The sequence below is a fragment of the Hemiscyllium ocellatum genome, chromosome 18, assembly GCF_020745735.1.
Source record: "Hemiscyllium ocellatum isolate sHemOce1 chromosome 18, sHemOce1.pat.X.cur, whole genome shotgun sequence".
In the NCBI taxonomy this organism is placed as follows: Eukaryota; Metazoa; Chordata; class Chondrichthyes; order Orectolobiformes; family Hemiscylliidae; genus Hemiscyllium; species Hemiscyllium ocellatum.
Window position 1 is genome coordinate 56,409,098 of NC_083418.1, and position 16,910 is coordinate 56,426,007.

The window sequence follows — 16,910 nt, forward strand, 5'->3', positions numbered from 1 at the left end:
TTGTAGATGCTGGAGACCTGAAACAAAAACACTACTGGAAAAACTGAGCAGGTCTGGCAGCATCTGGGGAGAGAAAGCAGAGTTAACATTTCGAGTTCAATGACCCTTCCTCATAGCAGCAAGAAAATGTATTTATGCTGATGACAGGTGTGTTTGGGATGGAAGCAGAGGGGGAATAAAGTGAGATTTTGGGTGGAGACAGAGTCCAGAGAAAGGAAAGAGAGAGAAAAAAAATTCAAGCAAAGGGATAGTTAATAGAATGCCAGAGAAGAAGTGGAGTTAAGAAGATACGTGGTAACGGTGGCAATGTGTGGGTGAAAACAGGTTGGCTGCACTGAAAGCAATTTGTATCATGATAAGGATGTGGGATGGGTAATCGGAATGGAAGGAGGTGTTCGTTGCTGTGGTAACGTGCAAGTGCTACTATTTATATGATGTTCACATGAACCATTGGTAAGATTACTTGCATTCAGCTTGTCCTGCTTCAGTGTATTTTGCTGTGTATATTGTCACAGTTCCAGTATCAATTTACATACTTTCATTGGTCACAGACTTCACTCCTCCTTCACCTCAATACCTCCAACTTGCTCTGTAAACCATAATGTAGAGACCTCTGCTTCAAATTGATGACCTGGTAATGTTTAAATGTGATCTTGTTGGGCAGTTGAATTCACTAAATAACATCAGCCATTTTATTTCTAAATTGGACAAGGACATAGAATGATTGATCTGTAAAGGCTTGATGCTTTGTGCAGATGAAATATGAATATTTTCCAAATATAGTCAGTTCTGCTTTAACATGTGTTTCTTCAACGTGAATCGACTTTAACATGATTGAAGAATTTAGACTGTTATTTGTAGAATGTGAACTTTCCTCACCTGTATTGGCTATAATGCAATTCCGGCTCCATTAGTTTAAATGACACAGCTATTGCATGACTTTCTTCTAACAACGAGAGTGGAACTATTGTATTATAGCAGAACCAACTGTACAGATGCTGCTCCTCAAACTGAAGCTAATTTTGAGCAGACTGCATAAACAACAACTTGCATTTCTGTATCATCTCTAATGTAGTGACAATGGCCTGAGATATTTCACGGGAATCTTAGAAGAACAGAATGCAGCTCTCAAATTGTTCTAGCTTGCTACCATCCAAGACAACGCAGTCCACTCAGTTGACACCCAGTCTAGCATCCCAAGCAATCACTCCCTCCACCACCAGTGCAACATGGTGGTTCAGTATCATTCACAAGGTGTACTGGAGCAACTCACCAAATGTCATTTGATAGCACCTTCTAAACTAACAGCCTCTAACACCAAGTAGGGTAAGGCCATCAAGAGGCATTGGCGACATGTGCCCCTGAACCATATCAGGCCAAATGTGTCTCCAGCTTGGAATAACGTCACCATGACCGACCTATACCACATGGAGCACAGTGGTCCAAAGTGGCAACTCACCACCACCTTCTCAAGGGTAATTATGAATGGACAATAAATGATAACCTATTCAGCAATGTCCACAGCCCACAAGAAAATAACAAAGCGAAAGTCAAGATGATTTTTACCAGTTTCTCCATATCATCTTTCAATAGGGTGTGAGATGCACAGGGAGTCAGTGTTTAAAATTTCCCCTTTAATCACTTTTCTTAAAAAATGTTGCTATGTTATTAGGTCCAAAATTCTTATTGAGCATTACAAGATTCATATTTTCAATGTTTACTACAGCTCTTACCTGACCTGACTGCTGCCATTTTGGAGCGACCTTCCCTCTCTCACTTTCCAACTTGTGGCCTTTCCCCATGTCTCATAAGCCACCAGGGTTCTTTGCTAGGGAGTCCCGACCACCAGACACAGACCACACACTGAAGCTGCCCTCCTGCTGCTGGGCACCGCCAAGCTCAGCAGCACCCCCACAGCCACAGGGGTACTGCCCTCTACACCCCTGGACCACAAGCCACCAACAACCGCAAGCTCAGCAGCTGGCCCTACCTCCTCCTGTGAGGTGGTAGCTGGAATGACAGAGACCCTTCTGGCACAGTGGGCCTCGAAGACAACGGAACAAAACAGGAAAGCCACCAATCTCCACCTTGACTAAAGCAAACATCAATCCCAGATTAGACAAAGCGGAGTAGTTTACCGCTGTAATCACATCCTGAACAGCCATGAGTGTTGGCCCAATGCAGAAACCTCCTCCAACTCTCCAGACGCCCCCAACAGTACCCTACCACCGACACTCCCATTCGTTTGGCCAAACTGGTCCTCACCCTTAACAATTTCTCCTTTGAATCCTCCCACTTCCTCCAGGCCAAAGGGGTAGCCATGAGCACACATATGGGCCCCAGCTATGCCTGTCTCTTTGTTGGCTAAGTAGAACAGTTAATCTTCCATAATTACACCGGCACCACTCCCCACCTCTTCCTCCGCTACATTGATGACTGCATCGGCACCACCTCGTGCTCCCGCGAGGAGGTTGAGCAATTCATCAACTTCACCAACACATTCCACCCTGACCTTAAATTTACCTGGCAGCGAAATCAACGTTTTGGACAAAAGCCCTTCATCAGGAATAAAGGCAGTGAGCTGGCAGCATGGAGAGATAAGCTAGAGGAGGGTGGGGTGGGGAGAGAGTAGCATAGAGTACAATGGGTGAGTGGGGGAGGAAATGAAGGTGATCGGTCAGGGAGGAGAGGGTGGAGTGGATAGGTGGAAAAGAAGATAAGCAGGTCGGACAAGTCATGGGGACAGTGCTGAACTGAAAGTTTGAAACTAGGATGAGGTGGGGGAAGGGGAAATGAGGAAGCTGTTGAAGTCCACATTGATGCCCTGGGGTTGAAGTGTTCCGAGGCGGAAGATGAGGCGTTCTTCCTCCAGGCGTCTGGTGGTGAGGGAGCGGCAGTGAAGGAGGCCCAGGACTTCCATCTCCTCGGCAGAGTGGGAGGGGGAGTTGAAATGTTGGGCCACGGGGCGGTGTGGTTGATTGGTGTGGGTAACTCAGAGATGTTCCCTAAAGCGCTCTGCTGGGAGGTGCCCAGTCTCCCCAATGTAAAGGAGACCGCATCGGGAGCAACGGATGCAATAAATGATATTAGTGGATGTGCAGGTAAAACTTTGATGGATGTGGAAGGCTCCTTTGGAGCCTTGGATAGAGGTGAGGGAGGAGGTATGGGCACAGGTTTTACAGTTCCTGCGGTGGCAGGGGAAAGTGCCAGGATGGGAGGGTGGGTCGTAGGGGGGCGTGGACCTGACCAGGTAGTCACGGAGGGAACGGTCTTTGTGGAAGGCGCAAAGGGGTGGGGAGGGAAATATATCCCTGGTGGCGGGGTCTTTTTGGAGGTGGCGGAAATGTCGGCAGATGATTTGGTTTATGCGAAAGTTGGTAGGGTGGAAGGTGAGCACCAGGGGCGTTCTGTCCTTGTTACGGTTGGAGGGGTGTGGTCTGAGGGCGGAGGTGCGGAATGTGGACGAGATGCGTTGGAGGGCATCTTTAATCACGTGGGAAGGGAAATTGCGGTCTCTAAAGAAGGAGGCCATCTGGTGTGTTCTATGGTGGAACTGGTCCTCCTGGGAGCAGATACGGCGGAGGCAGAGGAATTGGGAATATGGGATGGCATTTTTGCAAGAGATAGGGTGGGAAGAGGTGTAATCCAGGTAGCTGTGGGAGTCGGTGGGTTTGTAAAAAATGTCAGTGTCAAGTCGGTCATCATTAATGGAGATGGAGAGGTCCAGGAAGGGGAGGGAGGTGTCAGAGATGGTCCAGGTAAATTTAAGGTCAGGGTGGAATGTGTTGGTGAAGTTGATGAATTGCTCAACCTCCTCGCGGAGAGGAAAAAACGGAGGGCTTGGTTTCCAACATCTGCAGTTATTGTTTTTACCTACCCCATCTTACCCCCCCCACCCCCAGTGCTGCAGTGGTATTGCAGTGGGAATGTTCGCTGGTGATGGCACTATGTTCAGCACCATTCACCATGCCTCAGGTATGAAACAGTCCATGTTCAAATGCAACAAGATTTCAAAAATGTCTAGGCTTGGCCTGTCAAATCGCAAGTAAAATTCATGCCACGCAAATGTCAGTCTATGACCATCTCCAATAAGATATAAACTAACAATTGTCCTTTGACATTCAATGTTACCATCACTGAATCCCCCACTGTCAACATCTGGGGGTTTACCATTGACCAGAAACTCAACTGGATTCGCCATATAAATACAACAGCTACAAAAGCAGGTCAGAGACTAGGAATACTGCAGTGAGTAACTCACCTCCAGACTCCCGAAGCCTGTCCAACTCCTACAAGGAATGAATCGGTAGTATGATGGAATATTCCCAATTTGCCTGGATAAGAGTATCTCTAACAACACTCAGGAAGCTCGACACCATCCAAGTCAGAGGAGTGTACTTAATTGGCATCACATCCACAAGCATCCACTCCCTCCAAAACTGACATTCAGTCGCAGTAGTGTGTACTATCTACATGATGCACTGTATAAATTCAAAGATCCTTAGACAGCACTTTCCAACCCATGATCGCTTCCGTCTAGAAGCATAAGGGCAGCAGTTACCTGTAAACACCATCACCTGCAAGTTCCCTGCAAGCCACTCACCATCCTGACTTGAAAATAAATCACCATTCCTTCACTGTCCCTGGGTCAAAATCTTGGAATTCCCTCCCTAAGGACATTATAGGTCAACCTACAGTAAGTTAGTTGACTGCAGCGGTTCAGGAAAGCAGCTCATGACCACCTTCTCAAGGGCAACTAGGGATGGGTAATAAATACTGGCCGGCCGAAGAAGCATTTTAAAATAAAAGGAGGAGGATAGTGGGTGGGGAATGGGGAGGGCGGGGGTAGAGAGAGAGAGAGAGAGCGAGAGAGAGAGAGAGAGAGAGAGAGGACAGACAAACAGAGAGGGACAGAGAGACAGCAAAGCACACTTGGAGAGAGGGGGGGGGGAGCGAAAGAAGGAGAGAGAGACACAGAAAGAGGGAGAGAGAGACACACACAGAGAGGGAGAGAGAGACAGACTGACAGAATGAGGAAATGCACAACTGACACCTTGCTAGTCACAAGGAATGGAGGAAGGAAGGCCAAAGCCTGTCAGCCAGCCAAGAAGCACAACCCTACTGAGCTATGGACTGGGTAGACCCCAGAAGGAAGGGAGGATGCTGCAGACCCCAAAATGATGCCAATCAGCAGTCACACAACAGCCTTATCATAGAGTCCAACAAACAGTGGACTCATCAGTGTTCCTGGGCAGTGGCACCACAACCACCACCCCAACCCTTGATCCAGACAAAGCTCTCAAAAGGGACCACTGCAGGAGATATTGTAAGTTTGATGCTCAATTTAAAATGATAAAAGAAAGATGTTATTTAATTTACCAGTATAGAATTTAGCCATTTAACCTACAGGTGGCAATTTGCTTCAACTTAGTGGGCACAGTTAAAATATTTTTTTTTTCCCTGAGCAAGACTGTGTGGAAGCCAACTCCAGATTTAATACTGATTACTACGGGAATCAATCCTTCACTTTAAGTCTTCTCACTAATCGTGTGATTTTCGGGAACACAGCCATAACTTCAAGAGAGAGCTCCCTGTATTCTGACAAAAGAACAATATTGCTGAGTCAAATGAAATTAAACAAAATGTATCAACCTATAAAAGATTCAGAACAGGAAGAATGGGCTACCATTGGCTGCCTCCTTTGCTGTGTGATTCTATGATCTAGTTAGCATTAGAGAGGACCTGCTGATCTCGACATTCAATCCATATGCAAAATGCAAAAACAGTTCTTAACAGAAGACACCCCCTCAGAAACATATCGAAATGAAGGCTGCGAAGGGTAAAGCATTGTGCAGTCTAAAAAGACCAATAGGCTTGCGTTCTCATTTCTCAATGTGTGGCACAGCACCAGATGGCACATGTGTCAGTGATGGAGATTTGAGCTGATAGCTGCTCGGTCAGTGTCACTCGGTTTTTTTTTGGCAGACGACCGATAGCCAGCTGAATGAGGACAGAAGGACCAGATTTAAAAGTGAACAGTGCTCCGGCAAGAGTTTCAGAAAAGCTACAGAGAGCTTCTCATTTCTTCTACCGCAGCCCTGTGACTTCCATCTACTTAACTTCAATTGAAACCCAAGATGCCATAATCTGGGGACCTAACATTACCAGTTATATTTCTTAAAAATAAAAATGTTTTCCTACAGGTGACAGCCTCTGAATCTGAAGGTTGTATGTTCATGTTATATTCAGAGATTTTGAGCACCTATCCTACAGGGTAGTGAGGAAGCACAGACTGTCACAGGTGCTGTCTTTCAGATCAGATGTTAAACCAAGACCCTCGCACGTGTACATAATCGATGCTAACGCATTACAACAAAGCACATGGTGAGTGCTCCTCAGTGCCCATGTTTATCCTCAACCAACATCACAGAAAATATCTATGCATTAACACTTTGCAGCATGTGACAGTTTGTTATACACAAATTAGCTGCAATCTTTTCTGCATTACAACTGTAGCTACGCCTCAAAATGTTACTGCAAACTACTGATGTCTTGAGGTTACAGATGGTGCTAAATAAGTGCAAGCTTTTGCCCTTCCAATCAAATTAAACCTAAAAGCATTCTGAATGGGAAGATGTTGCGCACAATGACAATCCATTTCAATGAAAGCTGACATTCTGAAAAGTAATATGAACACACAATCCTTGGAACATATAGGTCAAGTGTAGAAGTCAAAGCATTTACCATCTACACACGGTGGATTTTGAAACTGTAAAGCTAGGAAAGTGACAAGCCCTAGGAACTCTCATTAGCAAGTGCCTCTGCTAGCTGTTAGCAAATGTACTACAATCTTCGCAAGCTGAACAGCAAACAGCAGATTGGAAATATTCAAAAAGAAATCTTGCATTTTTATAGTACCTTTCGCAATGCCCTGTCTCACAGTACTTTACATCCAATCAAATAGAGTAATAGAGATATACAGCACGGAAACAGAGCCTTCGGTCCAACTCATCCATATTGACCAGATATCCTAACCTAGTCCCATTTGCCAGCACTTGGTCCATATCCCTCCAAACCTTTCCTATTCATATACCCATCCAGATGCCTTTTAAATGCTGTAATTGTACCAGTCTCCACCACTTCTTCTATCAGTTCATTTCATTAGTAAGGTGTGGTTGCTGCTGTAATGCAGGAAAAGTGACTATCAATTTACACACAACAAGCTCTGACAAACAGGAATAAAATAACAACCAGATATGATGTTGACGTTTTGCGATTAGATTGAGGGATAAATGTTAGCCAGGGCACCCTAGTCTGTCCCTCCAACTGGCATAATGAAATTTTTGTGCCCACTAGAGTGTCCATGTAACATTCCATTTAAAAGATATTGAGTTGAACCTTACATTGGGTTTGACTGAGTTCCAGTTGTGTTGAGTGTTTTTTGCCGTAAGTGCTAATGAATATTCTCAATGTACCTTACCAACTCACCTCATTAACGACCTATCTCACCCTTATGGCATTTCTTTTCCAATTTTCCAGCCCCAACTTAACGTCTACTGTTCCAAAAGCAACTCAACGCTGACGGATTATCCTGGAATTCCCTGGGTTCTCCAAAAGCCCGTGTGTAGCCCAGGTAAGGGGAAATTGGCACTCTACTTTGCGGCCAGAGACTTGGGTGCTGAATGGGGCTGTGTAGCGCTGGATGCTTCCATCCCTCAGAGCCACTAGTGAAGGCCACAACATTAGCCCATGCCAGCCTGGCTTGAGGTTGCCACCCAGGTCAGTGCAGTCGCAGCTATCAGAAAGGGAAGAAGGTCAATCTGCCAGCGTAAGTACCACTCTCTTCTCTCTGTTACCTCACACTTACTCTATCTCTGCTACTTTACCCACTTCCCTCCAAGGTTTGTGCACTGTCACTCTCACAATTGCCTGCTTTCTTAATTTGCTGTCACTCACCCCAACTCCCGTTACCACTAACCATGCATGGCCTCAGCACTGCCTACTCACCCTCGAGTCATTTCCTCACCTGTGCTGACTTTAGCAGCTGAGTCACTCTCTCACATCTGCCTTGATACCCACCTCAATCTAACTCCAGAAGAACAGCCTCCAGTAGGGCAGAAAGACTCACGGTGGTTGGGGGGGCCTGCCAACATTTTGCTCCTCATTTCTTATGTGGAGAGCACCTGACACTGACTGCCCGAAGTGGCTGTCCAATCATCCCCAAGCACCCGGTCTGGTATTAGAGACTGTCTTGGCTTACTGAGCTGAAGCCCCCTGATTAAAGGCTGCCTGTCTTGACTTGGTGGAAGATTGCTGATAGTCATGAGAAGTGAGTACTAGAACAGCAAGTGAACAGGCTGGAGATACAGCCTGGTCCAGTCCATGAGCTGATGCATGGCCCTTAGCACACAGCGTCCTTGCTGCAGCATTATAAGCTTAGCAGCCTAATGTCCATGTCTGTAGATCAGATGTATGCCATGAAGGTGTTTAGAGGCTGGCATAGGTCAGATGTCCACGTCCATGGATGCGGGGTGCAGGTATCTGGTACTCATGAAGCATTGAGATGCTCGTGCATGGTGGCTTAGTGGTTAGCACTGCTGCCTCACAGCACCAGGGACCTGGGTTTGATTCCAGCCTCGGGCGACTGTCTGTGTGGAGTTTGCACATTCGCCCCGTGTTTGCATGGGTTTCCTCTGAGAGTCCCGGTTTCCTCCCACAGTCCAAAGATGAGCAGGTTAAGTAAATTGGCTGTGCTAGATTGCCCCATAGTGTTCAGGAATGTGTCGCTTAGCAGCATTCGTCAGAAAAAATGTAGAGTAAAAGGGTAGGGGAATGGATCTGGGTGGGATACTTTTCAGAGGGTTGGCGTGGATGTGTTGGCCCAAATGGCCTGTTTCCACACTTTGGGGATTCTATTCTATCGTGGAGGTTGTTTGGAGCAAGCAGTGAACTGCAGTTGCCAGGCACCCGCTCTGACTTCCACCTTACAATTTCTCAACATTTAGCTTGTTCACTATGTTTGGTAAAGTAGGAAGCGGAGTATTATTGACGAAGTTGAGCCACTAACAATGTGTTTCACAAGCTTAAATCCACTTAACTGGCTGCTCGCCACTGCCTAGTGAGAAACTCACTACAACACTCGACACACAAGCACAGAGGACGCAGACAGTTGCTCCCAGCGTCAAGGTAGGCCTTGCTTAACTTATGGTGCAATTCTGACACAAATATTGCCATTGCCCACGCTGTTCAGACCCTTATAAGATTCTGCTATCATTTCTGACAGTGCCGCACTCCCTCAGTGTTGCATGAAGATCGTCAGCGTAAATTTTCCAAGTCTGTTCAATTCCTTGGAGTGGGATTTGAACCCACAAGCTTCTGATGCAGTGACAGAAGGGCAAATCACTGAGCTACAGCTGCTTTCACTTACAACCAGCAGAGCATTTTAAGTGTGTTAAGTGTAGGGGATGATCTGCCCAAAATATCCTGTGTGTTTCATACATTATTGTTATTTTTCCAGGATAAAACCAGCATGGTGAACATAGTGGAGACATGCTATTGTGAGATTAGAATATGCATTTACTTGGTGCTATTAACATCTTCAGTGCATGTCCAAAAATACTTCGGAGCCATCAGTTTCCATGTGCAGTCATTGTTGTAATGTTGGTAAATGTACCATCTAACACGAAGCAGGTGTCAACAGGGAAAGAGGAAAATCAGAAGCTAACAAATACAAACAATAAAAGAACATTTGCAGCTAATGTTACAACATACCTTTACAAAGCAAATGTGGCTGTTGGGAAACATTTTGCAGTTCCCTGCATCAAATTGTCAGTGGATCCCATGTCAAAACCATTACCATATAATAAAATATTAGTGCAAAGGTGACTCTATATTACCAGTCACTGTACGGATTGCATTATGATTGGCATATCTGCAATGATACACTATTGTACACAGTTGTCTGTATCAATACTCTTCTTACATCTGTCTGAAATAATTTTGGGACACAGATCAGATATAATCTAACTAGAAACAAGTACAAGCTAGAGGAGCTGAATAGTCTACTTCTCATTTCCATCTTCCCAAGGAAAGCAGTGTCGACAACTGCAGAATTACAGAAACAAAAGCACAAAATGCTAGAAAAACTCAGTAGATCTGACAGCATCTGTGTGAAGAAAACAATATGAATCCTGATGAAAAGCCAGGAGACTCAATATGCTAACTCTGCTTTCTTCCCATAGACCTGACGAATTTCGCCAGCATATTTTGCTTTTGTTTCATGGAATCCCTACAGTCCAGACAGAGGCCATGTGGCCCATCAAGTCTGTACCCACCTTCCAAAAAAAACCCACCCAGAGCTACTCACTCCATCCCTTTAATCCTGCATTTTCTGTGGCTAATCCACCTCGCCTGCACATCCCTGCACACTACGGGCATATTGCCATGGCCAATCCACCTCAGCTGCACATCTTTAAACTGTAGAGGAAACCAGAGAACCGGCGGAAACCCATAGAGAGAGAACATGCAAACCCCACAGAGATGGTCACCCAAGCTGGACTCGAACCAGGATCCCTAGCACTGAAAGGCAGCTGTGCTAACAACTGAGCCTCAGTGCCACTGTTTCAGATCTTCATCATTCAAAGTTATTTGTTTTATTTCACAATTAGAATTTCTAATCCCAATACACTCACATTGCACACCACTCAACATTTTCTTTATTTTTTTCAATCATTCATGGGATATGAGGCACATTGGCAAGGCCACCATTTTTTGCCCATCTTCATTGCCTTTGTGAAAGTAGTGACGAAATGTTTTCTTATACTGTGTGGGACAGGCATACGCACAATTCTGTGAGAAAAGGATATTTTATTCACAGTGAACTTTGTTGTAACTGGATAGCTTGCGAGGCCAATTCAGAGGGTAGTAAAGTGCTAATCATATCGTTGTAGTCTGGAGTCACACATAGACCAGGTAGACAAGGCGGTGAAGGAGTCAGTGCATTGAGTATAGGAGTTGGAACATCAGGTCATAGCTATACAGAACATTGGTTAGGCCACTTATAGAATACTGCATTCAATTCTGGTTTCCCTGCAATAGGAAAGATGTTATTAAACTTGAAAGGGTTCAAAAAAGATTTAAAAGGACCTTGCCAAGTTTGGAGGGTTTGAGCTATAGGGAGAGGATGAATAGGCTGGAGCTGTTTTCTTTGGAGTGTCAGAAGCTGAGGGGTGACGTTAGAGAGGTCTACAAAATCATGACAGGCATAGATTGCGTGAATAGCCAAGGTCTTTTTCCTAGGGTAAGGGAGTCCAGAACTAGAGGGCACAGGTATAAGGTGAGAGGGAAAAATTTAAATGGGAGCTGAGCAGTATCTTTTTCATGCAGAGGGTGGTGAGTGCATGGAATGAGCTGCCAGAAGAAGTGGTGGAGAGGCATATAATTACAACATTTAAAGAGCATCTGAACGAATAAATGAAGAGGCAGAGTTTAGAAAGATAATGGACCAAACGCTGACAAATGGGACAAGGTCAGTTTAGGATATCTGGTCTGTTTCCCTGCTGTAAAACTCCATGACTAGGTAAGGATGACAGATTTCCTTTCCTAATAGGATGTTTATGATAATTCAGTCGTTTTCCATGTCACATTACAGACATCAGCTTTATATTCCAGATTTTTATCTAATGCTATACCTCACTGGGGTAGTGTGTACAAACCAAGTTTCTATACTTAGCAGGAACTAGAATTTATTTTTGCAATATATCATAACTACACCTAAACAAACAATCAACTGTCTAAATGTAACCCTACTGAACTAGTTAAAACTTGAATCTTATTAACCACCCCACACACACAATTACAAACACAGACAGAAAAGAAATGGGTGCTGTGGGTGGAAGGAAAAACCGGAAAGGCAATTCACTGGTCCCTGTCCTCTGGGTTCACAGAACTGATCCTTTTGGCTTGTCAGGATGCTGCTCATTGATCTTCCTTCTCCAGGTACTTGCACAGGCACAAGGCACCTGGTTCATACGTATACAGTCTCCAAACATAGCTTACAGTGGTTCATGAGGAAAAAATACATCAGATTTCACCCGCAAACATTCATATCCACAAGCAGTTCAGCTACCTGGAAGCCAATTACATACTTGTTGACACATAGAAGCATTTGTCATCATAACTTGGTCACCATACCACAGACCAATCAGTTACTTATTGCTGGCCAAAGCTTGATTTGTGCACACTCCTCGGCTCCAGCTTATCTGTAACTGGACTTCCTCCATTGCATGAACAGCTGTGTAAAAAGCACTTACAATAATATCAAATCACTCGCTCTTAAAAGTGCACCAATCCTTCAATGATCCTTGACTTCAAAACAGCTTTCTTCCATTCCAGTCCACAAATAAAAATATAGAAATGTTTTAAAAAATCTTCCGATTAAGGTATGACGCGGAGGTCAAACATGTCTGTTAATTAAAACCAAACACCCAGAAAAGCTCATCTCATACTCTGTTAAATGTGTGAGGGAGTGAAAGAGAACTCCTAATTTCCACTATTTAAAGAAAAACAACAATTATTTTCCTAATAGAACATTAATGAAAGCATTAACAAACTGAACACTCTTTCCCCTAACTGACCACAATCTTATTAACATGCTATTCCAATAACACAATTATTGAACAGTATATTAACTTAATATCAAATCCATACCGTCTCCGCCTTCTCTGCTGTCTTCAATCTTCTGCCTGCTGATCTCCCTATGTCTTCTTTCTTTTAATTGCAAGTGTGTTTTACAGGAAAAGGTATCTTTGATAGAGAGTGTATCCTAATTATTTGAAAGCAAGACTTTAGATGGGCAGTTAGCTCTCTGGCAGTCGTTCAGATGAACGGTGGTAGCTGCTCTCTAACCAAATTTTCAAAATGCCCTGATTTTATACCTCCCAACATCATTTCTTTTCATTGAATTTATTGTTTTAGCAACATCGGACCAAACTCGACTGGGCTTTAGTAATCTGAGCATAATTTAAACTAATTGGTTAAAATTGAATTGTTGTCAAAACAGCAACCAAACCTCAGGTATTCATTTAATAGCAATTTATTTATTTTGGAACAGCCGGTCTCTCAGCCTTTCCATTCGGGTGTATTTTGAGTTTACCTCAATATTCAGAAACCACTCTCTACCGTAAAGTGAACACACACTCATTCAACTTCGTAACAATTAATTAATTGAATTTAAATTCACAACAGTTGGAATGTCATGTACTTGGATCATAAGTCTCAGGGTTCTGCATTACAAGTCCATTAACATAACCATAATGCTACTGTACCTGTCAATAGCCTCCAGTAGTGCTTTGATTTTCCAATTCTTACTCATGATTTCAACACCTCCCATGGGTTTGCCATCAACAGCACTGAATGTTCCTACACTCCAAGGACTACAGTGATTCAAGTAGGTAGCTTATCACCACATTCTCCAGAGAAATTAGGGATGGATAGTAAATGTTCACCTAGTTATCGACACCCTCACTCCATGAACAAAGACAAACAGAAAGAAAGCTCTCTACTTCAGCAATCTCATCAAGTCCTTTGATTCTTTTTGATCTCTACAAACCTCCAATTCTGGCTTTCTACACATCCCTGATTTTCTTGCCACCATCAATGGTGTTGAATTCTTGCAGCTCCCTGGGCCCTAAGCTTGAGAATTCCTTCTCTAAAGCTCTCTGCCTCTCCACCTTTACGACACTCCTTAGGGTTTTTGACCAAGCTTTTTGGTCATCATCCCTGTTTTTGTCTCTCGCAGTGTGGTTTGGGATATTTTACTGTGTTAAATGTTCCTCTGTTAAAAGTTCCTCCTTGTAGATTCTTAAAACATTTAGAAGGATAGAACCATCATATCACAGAATCCCTACTGTGCGGATAAAGGCCATTGTGCACATCAAGTCTTTACCGACCCTCTGAAGAACTCCAACCCCAACCCATGTGTCCCTTATCCCTGAAACCCCACATTTCTCATGTCTAACCCAACTAGTTTGCACATCTCTGGACACCATGGGCAATTTAGGATGGCCAAACCATCTAATCTAATCTGCTCATCTTTGGACCATGGGAGCACCCAGCTGAGACCCATTCAGACCTGGGAAGAACATACAAAATCCACACAGTTGCCGGAGGTGAGAATCAAACTTGGGTCCCCGATGCTGTGAGGGAGCAGTGCAAACCACTGTGCCACCATGCTGTCTAATAGTAGACAAATGAAAAGCAATACTGTTTAAGCACTATTCAACAAGTAGCTTACATTAAATTTGCAGAAAAAAATCTGATTTAAATTCTAAATTGTTTGAAAATCCCCTTTCAGTTATACTTCAACTTCGCACTTCATTCTCCAAGAACCAGTTGAAAGCTATTCTCAATTTCCAATAATTTTTTTCTTGCTTTTTCCTTTTTCTAGCTTGTCACAATCCAAGTTCTGATTCTGATTCTTCCCCCAAGTCAACTTCAGCAAATCTTCTAATTTGGTCAAATTTCTCAGAAACGTGGTTTCTTCAATCTGAGTGCCAGTTCCTGGCAACCAACAGGGCTAACATCTTCTCTCCTTAACATACAGAACTGTCTCCGTTTTTCCACTCTTTCCCTGCTAAACGCTGGCAAACTGACCACTCTGAGGTTCTGAGATGTCTAAGAAAAACCCTATAAGCCAATACTATAAAAGCATTACATGCCTGTTCCCTGTCTCGAAGCCCATTTTCCTGACAACACGAATCTTATCCAGATAAAAATGCTAGTCAACTATTTTCTAACATCCATGTAATCGAATGATTGGTTAGAGTAAAGCCTTGACATTTGTAATACTTTCCTGGCAGTTGGCTGTTAATAGTTTAATGCCACTTACAACACAGCTGCCCTGCTTAGTGTCTACAGGTTTTAAATTTACTTTTAATAATTCGTGGGGTGAGGGCATTGTGGGATAGGTCAACATTTATTGAGCATCCCTAAATTGCCCAGAAGGGAGGCATCAGCCCACCTTGCTGTGGTTGTGGATATAGGCCAGACCAGCTGAGAATGCGAGACTGCCTTCCATAAAGAACAATTAGTGAATCAAGTGGCTTCTTACAACAATCAACTGTGATTACATTAGGCTAATGTTTTATTCCAGTTTTTTCGTAATCAAGCTCCAATGTCACAATTTGGCATAGTTCATAGCTTAGGGTTCTGAGTTATTGGTCCAGCAACATTACCACTCCGCCTCCCCCATATCTTGCAGTTTCTTCCCAGTCAGTCAACTTGGGACCCCTCTAACCTTCAACAACCAAGCCAGCTGAAATAACTGCACAGAGGCCAGTATCCTGTCACCAGGTCACCATTCATGTATTTGTGCACAGTACACTGACCAGGAGTCAGTCACCTGAACAGAGGAGATTCTCATCTCTTGTTTTTTATTTTTTAATTTAAAAATTCCCACACTACCTGCGGTAGTGCTCATTTTTCCCCCGCACCCATTTTGTGTGTGTGCAGGTGTGAGACACAGTGAAAAACAGGTGTACCATCGCTTGGCTATTTCTTTTTGGGACTGAAGTGCAACCAAAACACTCCTGTTACTTTATTCTTTTTTTTTATCTTTACCCCCACACTACCGCCTAACTGCGGTAGTGCTTATTTTTCCTCCGCACACCCATGTTGTGTGTGTGCAGGTGGGAGACACAGTGAAAGACAACAGTGTACCATCTCTTGGTTATATTTTTTTTTCCTTTTTTGTTTTTTTCTCTCTCTCACTGATCCAGCACTCAAGCAAGGGGAAAACACCCAAGTGGTCCAGTGACAAAGCAGTGCCCTTCACATCAAAGGGCAATGCTGTGTCAATCTCCTGTTTATTTTTTTTTCAAAGGGCGATGCTGTGTGATCAACACTCCTGTTTTTTTTTTAAAATCCCCCGCACTACCACCTAACTGCGGTAGTGATTATTTTTTTCCCTAGCACCCATGGTGTGTGTGTGTGCAGGTGGGAGACACAGTGAAAGACAACCGGTGCACCATCTCTTGTTTTTTTTTCATTTTTTTAGGGACACTCCTGGTTATTTTTTTTAAATTTTTTTTTCTTTCTACCCTCGCACTACCGCCTAACTGCGGTGGTGCTTATTATTTTTATCCCCAGCACCCATGGTGTGTGTGTGTGCAGGTGGGAGACACAGTGAAAGACAACAGGTGTACCATCTCTTGGTTATTTTTTTTTTATTTGGGCAATGCTGTGTGATCACACTCCTGTTTATATTTTTTTTTCTTGTTTTGCTGCGACACTCCTGTTTATTTTTTTTTCCTTTTTTTTCTTTTTTTTTAACCCCCACACTACCGCCTAACTGCGGTGGTGCTTATTATTTTTATCCCCAGCACCCATGGTGTGTGTGTGTGCAGGTGGGAGACACAGTGAAAGACAACAGGTGTACCATCTCTTGGTTATTTTTTTTTTATTTGGGCAATGCTGTGTGATCACACTCCTGTTTATATTTTTTTTTCTTGTTTTGCTGCGACACTCCTGTTTATTTTTTTTTCCTTTTTTTTCTTTTTTTTTAACCCCCACACTACCGCCTAACTGCGGTGGTGCTTATTATTTTTATCCCCAGCACCCATGGTGTGTGTGTGTGCAGGTGGGAGACACAGTGAAAGACAACAGGTGTACCATCTCTTGGTTATTTTTTTTTTATTTGGGCAATGCTGTGTGATCACACTCCTGTTTATATTTTTTTTTCTTGTTTTGCTGCGACACTCCTGTTTATTTTTTTTTCCTTTTTTTTCTTTTTTTTTAACCCCCACACTACCGCCTAACTGCGGTGGTGCTTATTATTTTTATCCCCAGCACCCATGGTGTGTGTGTGTGCAGGTGGGAGACACAGTGAAAGACAACAGGTGTACCATCTCTTG